This window comes from Nerophis ophidion, linkage group LG26 (assembly GCF_033978795.1).
Source record: "Nerophis ophidion isolate RoL-2023_Sa linkage group LG26, RoL_Noph_v1.0, whole genome shotgun sequence".
Classification (NCBI taxonomy): domain Eukaryota; kingdom Metazoa; phylum Chordata; class Actinopteri; order Syngnathiformes; family Syngnathidae; genus Nerophis; species Nerophis ophidion.
The window spans coordinates 24,164,112-24,178,434 of NC_084636.1; the positions used below are offsets into that span (position 1 = coordinate 24,164,112).

At 41.2% G+C, this 14,323-nt stretch overlaps 1 protein-coding gene across 1 annotated transcript in view; it reads left to right on the forward strand.

Annotated features, from left to right (window-relative positions):
- The window catches only part of LOC133543903 (protein unc-13 homolog A-like), a 197,799-nt gene that overhangs the window by 1,417 nt on the left and 182,059 nt on the right, over positions 1 to 14,323 (forward strand). The gene's annotated exons all lie outside the window — the stretch shown is intronic.

Consider the following 14,323-nt stretch of genomic DNA (forward strand, 5'->3'; position numbering starts at 1 on the left):
CGATGAAAAGAGACGACTTTTAGCCGTGTGTGGTGCTGAGCTGAAATGTCCCCTCCAACCAATAACGTCACAAACACGCGTCATCATTCCGCGACGTTTTCAACAAGAAACTCCGCTGGAAATTCAAAATTGCAATTTAGTAAACTAAAGCGGCCGTATTGGCATGTGTTGCAATGTTAATATTTCATCATTGATATATAAACTATCAGACTGCGTGGTCGGTAGTAGTGGGTTTCAGTAGGCCTTTAACAACTGTTGTGTTGGCATTACTATACAAAAATGACACCTAAAAGGGTCTGTCATCTGTGACAATGGTGTTCCTGGCTCTTGCTGATCCGAGCCTAAATTTCACATGAGTGCATGTTTTGATTTTTTTTTTTTTAGCTTTATGTGGATGTGTTGCATGTACAGCAGTGCCTCAACTTTAGAGTGTTTTGAGATAAGAGCTGTTTCTTGCTAATTGTGCTTTGGGTACACCCGGGAAGTATTCACAGCACTTTGCTTTTTCCACATTTTGTTATGGTACAGTCTTATTCCAAAATAGAATAAAATCATTTTGTCCTCAAAATTCTACAGACAATACCCTGTAATGACAATGTAAAGTCTTTTTTTTTTTTTTTTGGCAAATTTATTAAAAGTACAGGGCATCACGGTGGGAACAGGGGTTAGTGCGTCAACCTCACAATACGGAGGTCCTGAGTAGTCCTGGGTTCAATCCCGGGCTCGGGATCTTTTTGTGTTTACATGTCCTCCCCGGAGGGCTTCACGGTGGCAGAGGGGTTAGTGCGTCTGCCTTACAATACGAAGTTCCTGCAGTCCTGGGTTCAAATCCAGGCTCGGGATCTTTGTGTGGAGTTTGCATGTTCTCCCCGTGAATGCGTGGGTTCCCTCCGGGTACTCCGGCTTCCTCCCACTTCCAAAGACATGCACCTGGGGATAGGTTGATTGGCAACACTAAATTGGCCCTAGTGTGTGAATGTGAGTGTGAATGTTTTCTGTCTATCTGTGTTGGCCCTGCGATGAGGTGGTGACTTGTCCACGGTGTACACCGCCTTCCGCCCGATTGTAGCTGAGATAGGCGCCAGCACCCCCCGCGACCCCAAAAGGGAATAAGCGGTAGAAAATGGATGGATGGATGGATGGATGGATGTCCTCCCCGTGAATGTGTGGGTTCCCTCCGGGTACTCCGGCTTCCTCCCACTTCCAAAGACATGCAACTGGGGATAGGTGGATTGGCAACACTAAATTGGCCCCTCGAGTGTGAATGTTGTCTGTCTATCTGTGTTTGCCCTGCGATGAGGTGGCGACTTGTCCACGGTGTACACCGCCTTCCGCCCGATTGTAGCTGAGATAGGCACTAGCGACCCCAAAGGGAATAAGCTGTAGAAATGGATGGATGGATTAAAACTACGAAAAACACATGTACATAAGTATTCACAGCCATTGCTCAATACTTTCTTGATGCACCTTGTACCTCAAATCTTTCTGCCACAAGCTTGGCACACACACACTATATTGCCAAAAGTATTTGGCCACCTGCCTTGACTCACATATAAACTTGAAGTGTCATCCCATTGCTAACCCATAGGGTTCAATATGATGTTGGTCCACCTTTTGCAGCTATTACAGCTTCAATTCTTCTGGGAAGGCTGTCCACAAGGTTGCGAAGTGTTTTTAGGAATTTTCACCCATTCTTCCAAAAGGGCATTGGTGAGGTCACACACTGATGTTGGTCTAGAGCAGTAGTTCGCAACCTTTTTTCAGTGATGTACCCCCTGTGAACATTTTTTTCATTCAAGTACCCCCTAATCAGAGCAAAGCATTTTTGGTTGAAAAAAAAAATAAAGATTTAAAATACAGCACTATGTCATCATTTTCTGATTTATTAAATTGTATAACAGTGTAAAATATTGCTCATTTGTAGTGGTCTTTCTTGAACTATTTGGAAAAAAAGATATAAAAATAACTAGTGATTCAATTCGAAATAAAGATTTCTACACATAGAAGTAATCATCAACTTAAAGTGCCCTCTTTGGGGATTGTAATAGAGATCCATCTGGATTCATGAACTTAATTCTAAACATTTCTTCAAAAAAAAAAATCTTTAACATCAATATTTATGGAACATGTCCACAAAAAATCTAGCTGTTAACACTGAATATTTCATTGTTGCATTTCTTTTCACAGTCTACGAACTTACATTCATATTTTGTTGAAGTATTATTCAATGAACATATTTATAAAAGATTTTTGAATTGTTGCTATTTTTAGAATATTTTTGAAAAATCTCAAGTACCCCTTGGCATACCTTCAAGTACCCCCAGGGGTACGTGTACCCCCATTTGAGAACCACTGGTCTAGAAGGCCTGGCTCTCAGTCTCTGTTTTAATTCATCCCAAAGGTGTTCTATCGGGTTCAGGTCAGGACTCTGTGCAGGCCAGTCAAGTTCATCCACACCAAACTCTGTCATCCATGTCTTTATGGACCTTGCTCTGTGCACTGGTGTAGAGTCATGTTAGAAGAGGAAGGGGCCCGCTCCCAAACTGTTCCCACAAGGTTGGGAGCATGAAATTGTCCAGAATGTTTTGGCTATTCTGGAGCATTCAACGTTCCTTTCACTGGAACTAAGGGGCCAAGCCTAACTCCTGAAAAACAACCCCACACCATAATTCCTCCACCAAATTTCACACTCGGCACAATGCAGTCCGAAATGTAGCGTTCTCCTGGCAACCTCCAAACCCAGACTTCTCCATCAGATTGCCAGATGAAAAAGCGTGATTCCTCACTCCAGAGACGGCGTCTCCACTCCTAGAGTCCAGTGGCAACCTGCTTTACACCACTGCATCCAACGCTTTACATTGAACTTGGTGAAATATGACTTAGATAGCAGCCGCTCGGCCATGGAAACCGATTCCTTAAAGCTCTCTGCTTACTGTACGGGGGCTAAATGGAAGGTCACATAAAGTTTGCAGCTCTGTAGCAACTGACTGTGCAAAAAGTCGGCAGCCTCTTTGCAATATGCGCTTCAGCATCCGCTGACCCCTCTCTGTCAGTTTACGTGGCCTACCACTCGGTGGCTGAGTTGCTGTTGTTCCCAAACTCTTGCATTTTCTTTTAATCAAGCCGACCGTAGGACTTTTGGAATATTTAGGAGCAAGGAAATTTCACGACTGGATTTGTTGCACAGGTGGCATCCTATGACAGTTGCACGCTGGAAATCACTGAGCTCCTGAGAGGGGCCCATTCTTTCACAAATGTTTGTAGAAGCAGTCTCCATGCCTAAGTGCTTGATTTGATACACCTGAGGCCGGGCCAAGTGATTAGGACACCTGATTCTGATCATTTGGATGGGTGGCCTAATACTTTTGGCAATATAGTGTATATTTGGGCACTTGCAGAACCTCGCAGGCTCCATCAGGTTGAACAGGAAGCATTAGTTTTAGTCCAGGATGTCTCTGTACATTGCTGCATCCGTCTTAGTTTAGTCAGGGAGGTGACCAAGAACCCGATGATCACTGGGAGAGAGGAGAACCTTCCAGAAGCACAACCATCTCTGCAGCAATCCACTAATCAAACCTCTGTGGTCGAGTGGCCAGACATACAGAAGCCCTGTCTTTGTAAAAAGTTTGCCAAAATGCACCTAAAAGACTCTCAGACCATGAAAAACTAAAATCTCTGGTTAGATGAGACAAATATTGAACTTTTTGGTGTGAATGCCATGCATCATGTTTGGAGGAAACCAGGCACCGCTCATCACCATCCAAATATTGAAGCATGCTGGTGGCAGCATCATGCTGTGGGGTTGTTTTCCAGCAGGATAGAGGGAAATATGAATGTAGCAATGTACGGAGAGACCCTAGATAAAAACCAACGATTCTCATCCAACCTGATGGAGCTAGAGAGGAATGGGCCAAACTGCCCCAAAAATAGGTGTGCCGAACTTCCATCCATCCATTTTCTACCGCTTATTCCCTTTCGGGGCCGCGGGGGGCGCTGGCGCCTATCTCAGCTACAATCGGGCGGAAGGCGGGGTACACCCTGGACAAGTCGCCACCTCATCGCAGGGCCAACACAGATAGACAGACAACATTCACACTCACATTCACACACTAGGGACCATTTAGTGTTGCCAATCACTTCTGGCATCTTATTCAAAAAGACTTTAGGCTGTATTTTCTGCCACAGGTGCATCAACAAAGTATTGAGCAAAGTCTGAGAGTACTAAAGTAAATGTTTTTTTTTTTAATACATTTGCAACATTATGTATTAAAACATTGTCATTATGGGGGGTTGTCTGTGGAATTTTGAAGGCATAAATTAAAGGCCTACTGAAATGAGATTTTCTTATTTAAACGGGGATAGCAGGTCCATTCTATGTGTCAGACTTGATCATTTCGCTGTATTGCCATATTTTTGCTGAAAGGATTTAGTAGAGAACATCGACTATAAAGTTCGCAACTTTTGTTCGCTAATAAAAAAGCCTCGCCTGTACCGGAAGTAGCAGACGATGTGCGCGTGACGTCACCGGTGTGAGGGCTCCTCACATCCTCACATTGTTTATATTGTGAGCCTCCAGCAGCAAGAGAAAGCGACATTTTCCCCATTAATTTGAGCTAGGATGAAAGATTTGTGGATGAGGAAATTTAGAGTGAAGGACTGGAAAAAAATAAATAAATAAATAAGGTTTAAAAAAAAAAGGCGATTGCATTGAGAGCGATTCAGATGTTTTTAGACACATTTACTAGGATACTTCTGGGAAATCCCTTATCTTTCTATTGTGTTGCTAGTGTTTTATTGAGTTAAATAGTACCTGATAGTCGGAGGGGTGTGTTGACGCCAGTCTCTGAGGGAAGTCACGAAGCTGCAGCATGACAGAAGCTCTGCTGATCTCCGGTAAGAGGCGACTTTTTACCACAGTTTTCTCACCGAAACCTGCCGGTTGACAAGTGTTCGGGATCCATGTTCGCTTGACCGCTCTGATCCATAGTAAAGCTTCACATCCGGGAATTTTGAACAATGAAACACCCTGTGTTTGTGTGGCTAAAGCTTCCCACCTCCATCTTTCTACTTGGACTTCTCCATTATTAATTGAACAAATTGCAAAAGATTCAGCAACACAGATGTCCAAATTACTGTGTAATTGCGCGATGAAAAGAGACGACTTTTAGCCGTGTGTGTGGTGCTGGGCTAAAATGTGCCCTCTAACCAAAAACGTCACAAACACCTGTCACCATACGCGTCATCATTCCGCAACGTTTTCAACAGGAAACTCCGCGGAAAATTTAAAATTGCAATTTAGTAAACTAAAGAGGTCGTATTGGCATGTGTTGCAATGTTAATATTTCATCATTGATATATAAACTATAAGACTGCTGGGTCTATAGTAGTGGGTTTCAATAGGCCTTTATTGTATTCCACTTTGGAAACAGGCAGTAACATAACATGTGGAAAAAGTAAAGCGCTGTGAATACTTTCCGGATGCACTAAGTTGCGAGCAAAAATTTGAGTCCCAAGCATCCCCGCCATTAGTTGGCGGAGCAAATGTCACAGTGACCCCGACCAACACTTTCTCACTAGCATTGGCTAATAGCTAAAGATATACCCAACTTTCAGGAAAGTGAGTGAGTGTGCAATGCTGAGAAGAAGAAGACTCGGATGTTCATAGAATTAAAGAAAGAAATCACCAAACATGCTAACTTGGTGGAGCAATTTGAGTGTATCACTGCAAATCTGCTCCAATACTGAAGCAGAATGAGTCGAACATCAGCCAAGAATGTTAAAATAATATCCAAATCGCTGACGTTTATGTTTTGAAAATGTGAAAAAGCTGCTGATGGTTTGTTTGATGGAGGAGCAGCAGGAAGGAGATACCGTAGTACAGGGGTCACCAGGTAGCCCGTAAGGACCAGATGAGTTGCCCGCTGGCCTGTTCTAAAAATAGCTCAAATAGAGGCACTTACCAGTGAGCTGCCTCTGTTTTTTACATTTTATTTATTTACTAGCAAGCTGGTCTCGCTTTGCTCGACATTTTTAATTCTAAGAGAGACAAGACTCAAATAGAATTTGAAAATCCAAGACTTGGTCTTCACTTGTTTAAATAAATTCATTTATATTTTTACTTTGCTTCTTATAACTTTTATAAAGACAATTTTAGAGAAAAAATACAACCATAAAAATTATTTTAGGATTTTTAAACACATATAATTTTTTACCTTTTAAATTCCTTCCTCTTATTTTCTGACAATTCAAATCAATGTTTAAGTATTTTTTTTCTTTTTTTCTTGTAAAGAATAATAAATACATTTTAATTTCATTCTTCATTTCAGCTTTTGTTTTTTCGACAAAGAATATTTTTTTAAATATTTCTTCAAACTTATGATTAAAATTCAAATAAATTATTCTGGCAAATCTAGAAAATCTGTAGAATCAAATTTAAATCTTATTTCAAAGTGAATTTTAACCTATATACAACATGTCATTAAAATTCTAAAATTAATCTTAATCAGGAAAAATTTCTAATGATGTTTCATAAATAATTTTTTTAATTTTTTTCAAAAAGATTCGAATTAGCTAGTTTTTCTCTTGAATTTTTTCGGTTGAATTTTAAAGAGTCCAAATTGAAGATAAACTATTTTCAAAATGTAATTTTGCAGTTTTTTCGTGTTTTTTCTCCTCTTTTAAACCGTTCAATTAAGTGTTTTTTTTCATCACTTATTCTCTACAAAAAACCTTCCGTAAAAGGAAAACAAATATACAACGGAATGACGGACAGAAATACCCATTTTTATATATACAGTGGGTACGGAAAGTATTCAGACCCCCTTAAATTTTTTACTCTTTGTTAAATTGCAGCCATCTGCTAAAATCATTTAAGTTCATTTTTTTTCCTTTTAATGTACACACAGCACCCCATATTGACAGAAAAACATAGAATTGTAGACATTTTTACAGATTTAATAAAAAAGAAAAACTGAAATATCACATGGACATAAGTATTCAAACCCTTTGCTGTGACACTTGTATATTTACCTCAGGTACTGTCCATTTCTTCTGATCATCCATGAGATGGTTCTACACCTTCATTGGAGTCCAGCTGTGTTTAATTCTAATGATTGGACCTGATTAAGGAAGCCACACACCTGTCTATATAAGACCTCACAGCTCACAGTGCATGTCAGAGCAGATGAGAATCATGAGGTCGAAGGAACTGCCTGAAGAGCTCAGAGACAGAATTGTGGCAAGGCACAGATCTGGCCATGGATACAAAAAAAATTCTGCTGCACTTAAAGTTCCCAAGTGCTCAGTGGCCTCCATAATCCTTAAATGGAAGACGTATGGCAGGGGTGCCCATTACGTCGATCGCGAGCTACCAGTCGACCGCGGGGGGTGTGTCAGTCGATCTCCAGCCAGGCTTTTAAAAAAATAGACCTAAAAATGAGTGATCATCAATCTTCACCAAGACGTCACTTAAATGACATTCACGGTAACGGAGGGTCTTGTGAGATGACGCTGGCTGCTGCAAGATCATTATTATTAAAATATGACCGAGAGGAAGGCGAGAAACACTTTTTATTTCAACAGACTCTCGCGCCGTACCTTCCGTCAAAACTCTAAAGGCCGACTGCACATTTCCTATCTTCACAATAAAAGCCCTGCTTCATGCTGCCTGCGCTAACTACATACAGAGTCTCGGAAAACTGGCGTGCACAAGCGATCCCTCAGAAAGCTGGTGTGCACATCACTTGTGCACGCCAGCTTTCCGAGACTCTTATTTTGTTAGCGCAGGCAGCATGAAGCAGGGCTTTTATTGTGAAGATAGGAAATGTGCAGTCGGCCTTTAGAGTTTTGACGGAAAGGACGGCGCGAAAGTGTTGAAATAAAAAGTGTTTCTCGCCTTCCTCTCTGTAATTTTTTCATAATAATGAACTGGCAGCAGCCAGCATCATCTCACAAGACCCTCGGGTGCCGTGAATGTCAATCAATCAACCTGCGGAATTTGCCGCCAATGTTTTTCTTGTAAAGTGTATGGAAGCTGGATGAATTAGATGCCAAAAACCAACTACTTTCATGTGGTGTTGTACAGAAAGGTCAACTTTTTTTCTCCTCCATTTGAAAATGTGGGCGTTATCATCATTACTGTCTGATTCCAATCAATGCAAGTCATCAGAATCAGGTAATACACCAACTTGTATTCTTGTCTTCGTGAAAGAAAAACATCTATATGTGTTACACATGCTTGTATTATCATTAAACACATTTAACTTGTTTACAAAAATGTCTCTTTCATAAATAAATAAATATAAATGATATATATAAATGAGGTAGATCCCCTCGAGTTGGTCAATTGAAAAGTAGCTCGCCTGCAGAAAAAGTGTGGGCACCCCTGACGTATGGGATGACAAGAACTCTTCCAAGAGCTGGCCGTCCAACCAAACTGAGCAATCGGGGGAAAAGAGCCTTGGTGAGAGAGGTAAAGAAGAACCCAATGATCACAGTGGCTGAACTCCAGAGATGCAGTGAGGAGATGGGAGAAAGTTCAAGAAAGTCATCCATCACTGCAGCCCTCCACCAGTCAGGGCTTTATGGCAGAGTGGCCCGACGGAAGCCTCTCCTCAGAGTAAGACACATGAAAGCCCGCATAGAATTTGCCAAAAAACACATGAAGGACTCCCAGACTATGATAAATAAGATTCTCTGGTATGATAAGACCAAGATAGAACTTGTTGGCCTTAATTCTGAGCGGTATGTGTGGAGAAAACCAGGCACCGCTCATCACCTGCCCAACACCATCCCTACAGTCAAGTGTTGTGGTGGAGCATCATGCTGGGGGGGTGTTTTGCAGCTGCAGGGACAGGACGACTGGTTGCAATTGAAGGAAAGATGAATGCGGCCAAGTGCAGAGATATCCTGGACGAAAACCTTTTCCAGAGTGCTATGGACCTCAGACCGGGCCGACGGTTCACCTTCCAACAAGACAATGACCCTCAGCACACAGCTCAAATGATGATGGAGTGGCTTCGGAACAACTATGTGACTGTTCTTGAATGGCCCAGCCAGAGCCCTGACTTGAACCCAATTGAGCATCTCTGGAGAGACCTCAAAATGGCTGTCCACCAACGTTCACCATCCAACCTGACAGAACTGGAGAGAATCTGCAAGGAGGAATGGCAGAGTCCCCAAATCCAGGTGTGGAAAAACTTGTTGCATCATTCCCAAGAAGACTCGCGGCTGTATTATCTCAAAAGGGGGCTTCAACTCCATACTGAGCAAAGGGTCTGAATACTTATGTCCATGTGATATTTCAGTTTTTCTTTTTTAATAAATGTGTAAAAATGTGTACAACTCTGTGTTTTTCTGTCAATATGGGATGCTGTGTGTACATTAATGAGGAAAAAATGTACTTAAATGATTTTAGCACATGGCTGCAATTTAACAAAGAGTAAAACATTTAAGGGGGTCTGAATACTTTCCATACCCACTGTATATATAGATTTATTTATTAAAGGTATATTGTGCAAATTGGCTATTTCTGGCAATTTATTTAAGTGTGTATCAAACTGGTAGCCCAAGAAGTAGCTATTTGTTTCAAAAAGGTTGGTGACCCCTGCCGTAGTATATTCTTGTGTATTGTTTTTATACAATATTTCTTATCTCAATGTGTGTTTTTCTTTCTTAAAAGGCATGTTACGTGTTAAAATCGTGCTGTTGTTTTGTGTTTTATATTGAGGCGATCAACACGATAGTGTAAGTGATTGGCTCCGTGACGTGACGCGACACATCCCCTTTGATATGATGATGGGTGTTGTTGACACACTTGCTGAATGAGCATGTTCCGGTGCGGGGACACAGGCCTGTAGCGAGACCATCATTCTGACACAAGATACTCTGTGGTCACTTTGTGAGCACAACAAATCATATTAGTGTTTGGCTATTTGATACACTGTGTAACAGCAGAACATAAAGAAAGGCACATGCAGCCACTTTATTAGCCACTAATGAGATTGAATACAAGATTTGTATCAAAAATGAGCGATGATATTGCATGGTCAGGGTTTCCCACACATTCATTTATTTGTTTTGACTCGCTCGACCGCTCATAAAAGCAATGGGACTCTGTCTGTGAATGGAGCTTGTAGTTACATATTATATAAATATGTAAATATTATATAAATATGTATATAAATATGTACATAAAGTGTTGTAATTATATTCCAACTCCGCGTTCTTCTTGGTCATTGCCGCCGCCGCTGCTCCCCCCAAACCCCATTTGAGGTCCTCTCTTTTTCAGTTAAAAACAAAAAAACTTGGAAAGACTCAAGTTTTAGGAGCATATTTTTCTTAAAAGTGCTGTCATAAAAATGATCTTTAAGCAGATTTTTTGTAGAATGTCCTTCAAAACAGCAGAGAGCTCCTGAAAATCCGACCAACTGAATAGACCAAAATCAAATGTCTACTGTTGACACTGGTTCTCATTATTTACAAAATGAGACTAATACCAAAGGGAGAAATCTGGCCAAATTTTCAATATCACTGAGAGGGACTGCCAAGTTCAAACACTGATGACATCTATGAAACAAGACAAGAAGCAAAGAATCAAACAGAGACATAATTAAATTTGGCTCGATTGAGGAGAGACGTCTGGACTGTACTCTTTGTACAGTCTCACCACGCTCTGACGAAAGATTGTACGACGCCTCTTTTATTTGGACCTTCCCTGATTACATGGCAGCACCTGTTTCTAAAGGGGGAGGGGGTCGTAAACAGGTGCTGCCTTTCGCCACAAAACAGTTCCAAGAAAAGGTCGTAAAACAGTTCAAAGAAATTTCGCCCGGAGGGGAGTCTGGTCCTGTTTCCTCTCCGCTTTGTAGTTCTAGGGTCAAGACAAAAACTTCCTGTGGATCACAATAGAAGAAAGAAACTGACGCCTTCATGTCGCTTCCCATGGTACCCAGTGGAGTTTTCAAGCCTTTTGCTTGGAATGATCAAAGAGAGCTTTTGTCTGCTCGCCAGGAACTCATTGAAACACAAGATTTTTGATTCAATTATTCTGACAGGGACAAACGGTAGAAAATGGATGGATGATTACATTTTATTATCACAATTAACCGTCCATTCATCCATTGTCTATAGTTTGTCGCTTTTTGGGGCCGGTGTGGGGCTGCAGTTTAACCCAGCTCCTTACGGGCAAAAGGCAGGGTACACCCTGGACAAGTCACCATTGTTAAAATTATTAAATGTAGTACATTTAACAACTCTTTTGTGTATAAATACCTAATTTAGGGCAAAAATGTTGTAGGATATGCTTCAAAAACACGAAAAACTGATAAAAAAAAAAGTGGGATATTTGAAGTGCGATGGCATGAGGATAATTGAGATATTGCGGTATTCTACTTCATTCACTGATGCATTTACAATGCAGCTTGAAATACAAAATGTATATACTTCATGTACCCTAGATAAAAGTAATCTCAAGGACATTCAATCGATTGCAACTGGCCTGTTTGGTTTGTCTTTGAAGACGTTTCGCCTCTCATCCAGATGAAAGTAATAATTCATTTCACAAACTGAGTCAAAAAACATCAATTTTCATTTTTCTGAAGTGTTGACTTGCATATCTATATATACTGTAGATGTGTGTGTGTGTATGTATGTATATGTGTATATATATATATATATATCTTACACCAGGGGTGTCAAACGTACACAGGTTTTATCCGGCCCACGGGATGAGTTTGCTAAGTACAAACCCCGTGTCCATATGAGTTGAGAAATTGTGTTAGATGTAAATATAAACAAAATCCAATGATTTGCAAATCCTTTTCAACCCATATTCAGTTGAATAGACTACAAAGACAAGATACTTGATGTTCAAACTCATAAACTTTATTTTCTTTTTGCAAATAATAATTAACTTAAAATTTCATGGCTGCAACATGTGCCAAAGTAGTTGGGAAAAGGCATGTTCACCACTGTGTTACATGGCCTTTCCTTTTAACAACACTCAGTAAAGGTTTGGGAACTGAGGAGACACATTTTTTAAGCTTCTCAGGTGGAATTCTTTCCCATTCTTGCTTTATGTACAGCTTAAGTTGTTCAACAGTCCGGTGGTCTCTGTTGTGGTATTTTACGCTTCATAATGCGCCGCACATTTCCAATGGGAGACAGGTCTGGACTACAGACAGGCCAGTCTAGTACCCGCACTCTTTTACTATGAAGCCACATTGATGTAACACGTGGCTTGGCATTGTCTTGCTGAAATAAGCAGGGGCGTCCATGATAACGTTGCTTTGATGACAACATATGTTGCTCCAAAACCTGTATGGACCTTTCAGCATTAATGGTGCCTTCACAGATGTGTAAGTTACCCATGCCTGGGGCACTAATACACCCCCATACCATCACAGATGCTGGCTTTTGAACTTTACGCCTATAACAATCCGGATGGTTATTTTCCTCTTTGGTCCGGAAGACACGACATTCACAGTTTCCAAAAACAATTTGAAATGTGGACTCATCAGACCACAGAACACTTTTCCACTTTGTATCAGTCCATCTTAGATGAGCCCAGGCCCAGCGAAGCCGACGGTGTTTCTGGGTGTTGTTGAGTAACGGTTTTCGCTTTGCATAGGAGAGTTCTAACTTGCACTTACAGATGTAGCGACCAACTGTTGTTACTGAGGGTGGTTTTCTGAAGGGTTCCTGAGCCCGTGTGGTGATATCCTTTATACACTGATGTCACTTGTTTATGCAGTACACCCTGAGGGATTGAAGGTCACAAGCTTAGCTGCTTACGTGCAGTGATTTCTCCAGATTCTCTGAACCCTTTCATGATATTACGGACCGTAGATGGTGAAATCCCTCATTTCCCTGCAATAGCTGTTTTTTCTTAAACTGTTCAACAATTTCTTCACGCATTTGTTGACAAAGTGATGACCCTCGCCCCATCCTTGTTTGTGAAAGACTGAGCATTTCATGGTATCTACTTTTATACCCAATCATGGCACCCACCTGTTCTCAATTAGCCTGCACACCTGTGGGAGGTTCCAAATAAGTGTTTGATGAGCATTCCTCAATTTTATCAGTATTTATTGCCACCTTTCCCAACTTCTTTGTCACATGTTGCTGACATCAAATTCTAAAGTTAATGATTATTTGCACAAAAAAAAATTATCAGTTCGAACATCAAATATGTTGTCTTTGTAGCATATTCAACTGATTATGTGTTGAATGATTTGCAATTCATTGTATTCCGTTTATATTTACATCCAACACAATTTCCCAACTCATATGGAAACGGGGTTTGTATAAAAACGAGCCAACATTTTTGAATGTGTCCACTAGATGTCACAATAGCAATTGTTTGTATCTTTGTATCATCTGATGATGCTACATAAATAAACCACATTTTAGTGCACCAGTTGAAGAAAATGAGCAAACTACATGAATAGCATCCTGTAATTTGATTTTGACATTATTTTTCTATCTTGATAGATTGAAAATTAACACCAATGAGTTGACTGGTGAACATTATCATATCATTTATTGAGCAAGTATAAATAAGGACAAATACAGATAGAATACTATTACCCACAACATGTAAATGTAAAAAAATAAATACAAAAAATATGATTTGTACATTTTCAGAATGTGCGTGTTCTATTTTCAAACAAAGAAAACAATCGGAAGTTGTCTTCATTTTATCGTGCCGTCATTTTACCAGTCCGGCCCACTTGGGAGTAGAATTTTTTCCATCCATCCATCATCCATCCATCATCTTCCGCTTATCCAAGGTCGGGTCGCGGGGGCAACAGCCTAAGCAGGGAAACCCAGACTTCCCTCTCCCCAGCCACTTCGTCTAGCTCTTCCCGGGGGATCCCGAGGCGTTCCCAGGCCAGCCGGGAGACATAGTCTTCCCAACGTGTCCTGGGTCTTCCCCGTGGCCTCCTACCGGTTGGACGTGCCCTAAACACCTCCCTAGGGAGACGTTCGGTTGGCATCCTGACCAGATGCCCGAACCACCTCTTCTGGCTCCTCTCGATGTGGAGGAGCAGCGGCTTTACTTTGAGTTCCTCCCGGATGGCAGAGCTTCTCACCCTATCTCTAAGGGAGAGCCTCGCCACACGGCGGAGGAAACTCATTTCGGCCGCTTGTACCCGTGATCTTATCCTTTCGGTCATGACCCAAAGCTCATGACCATAGGTGAGGATGGGAACGTAGATCGACCGGTAAATTGAGAACTTTGCCTTCCGGCTCAGCTCCTTCTTCACCACAACGGATCGGTACAACGTCCGCATTACTGAATGTGGCCCCTAATCTAAAATGA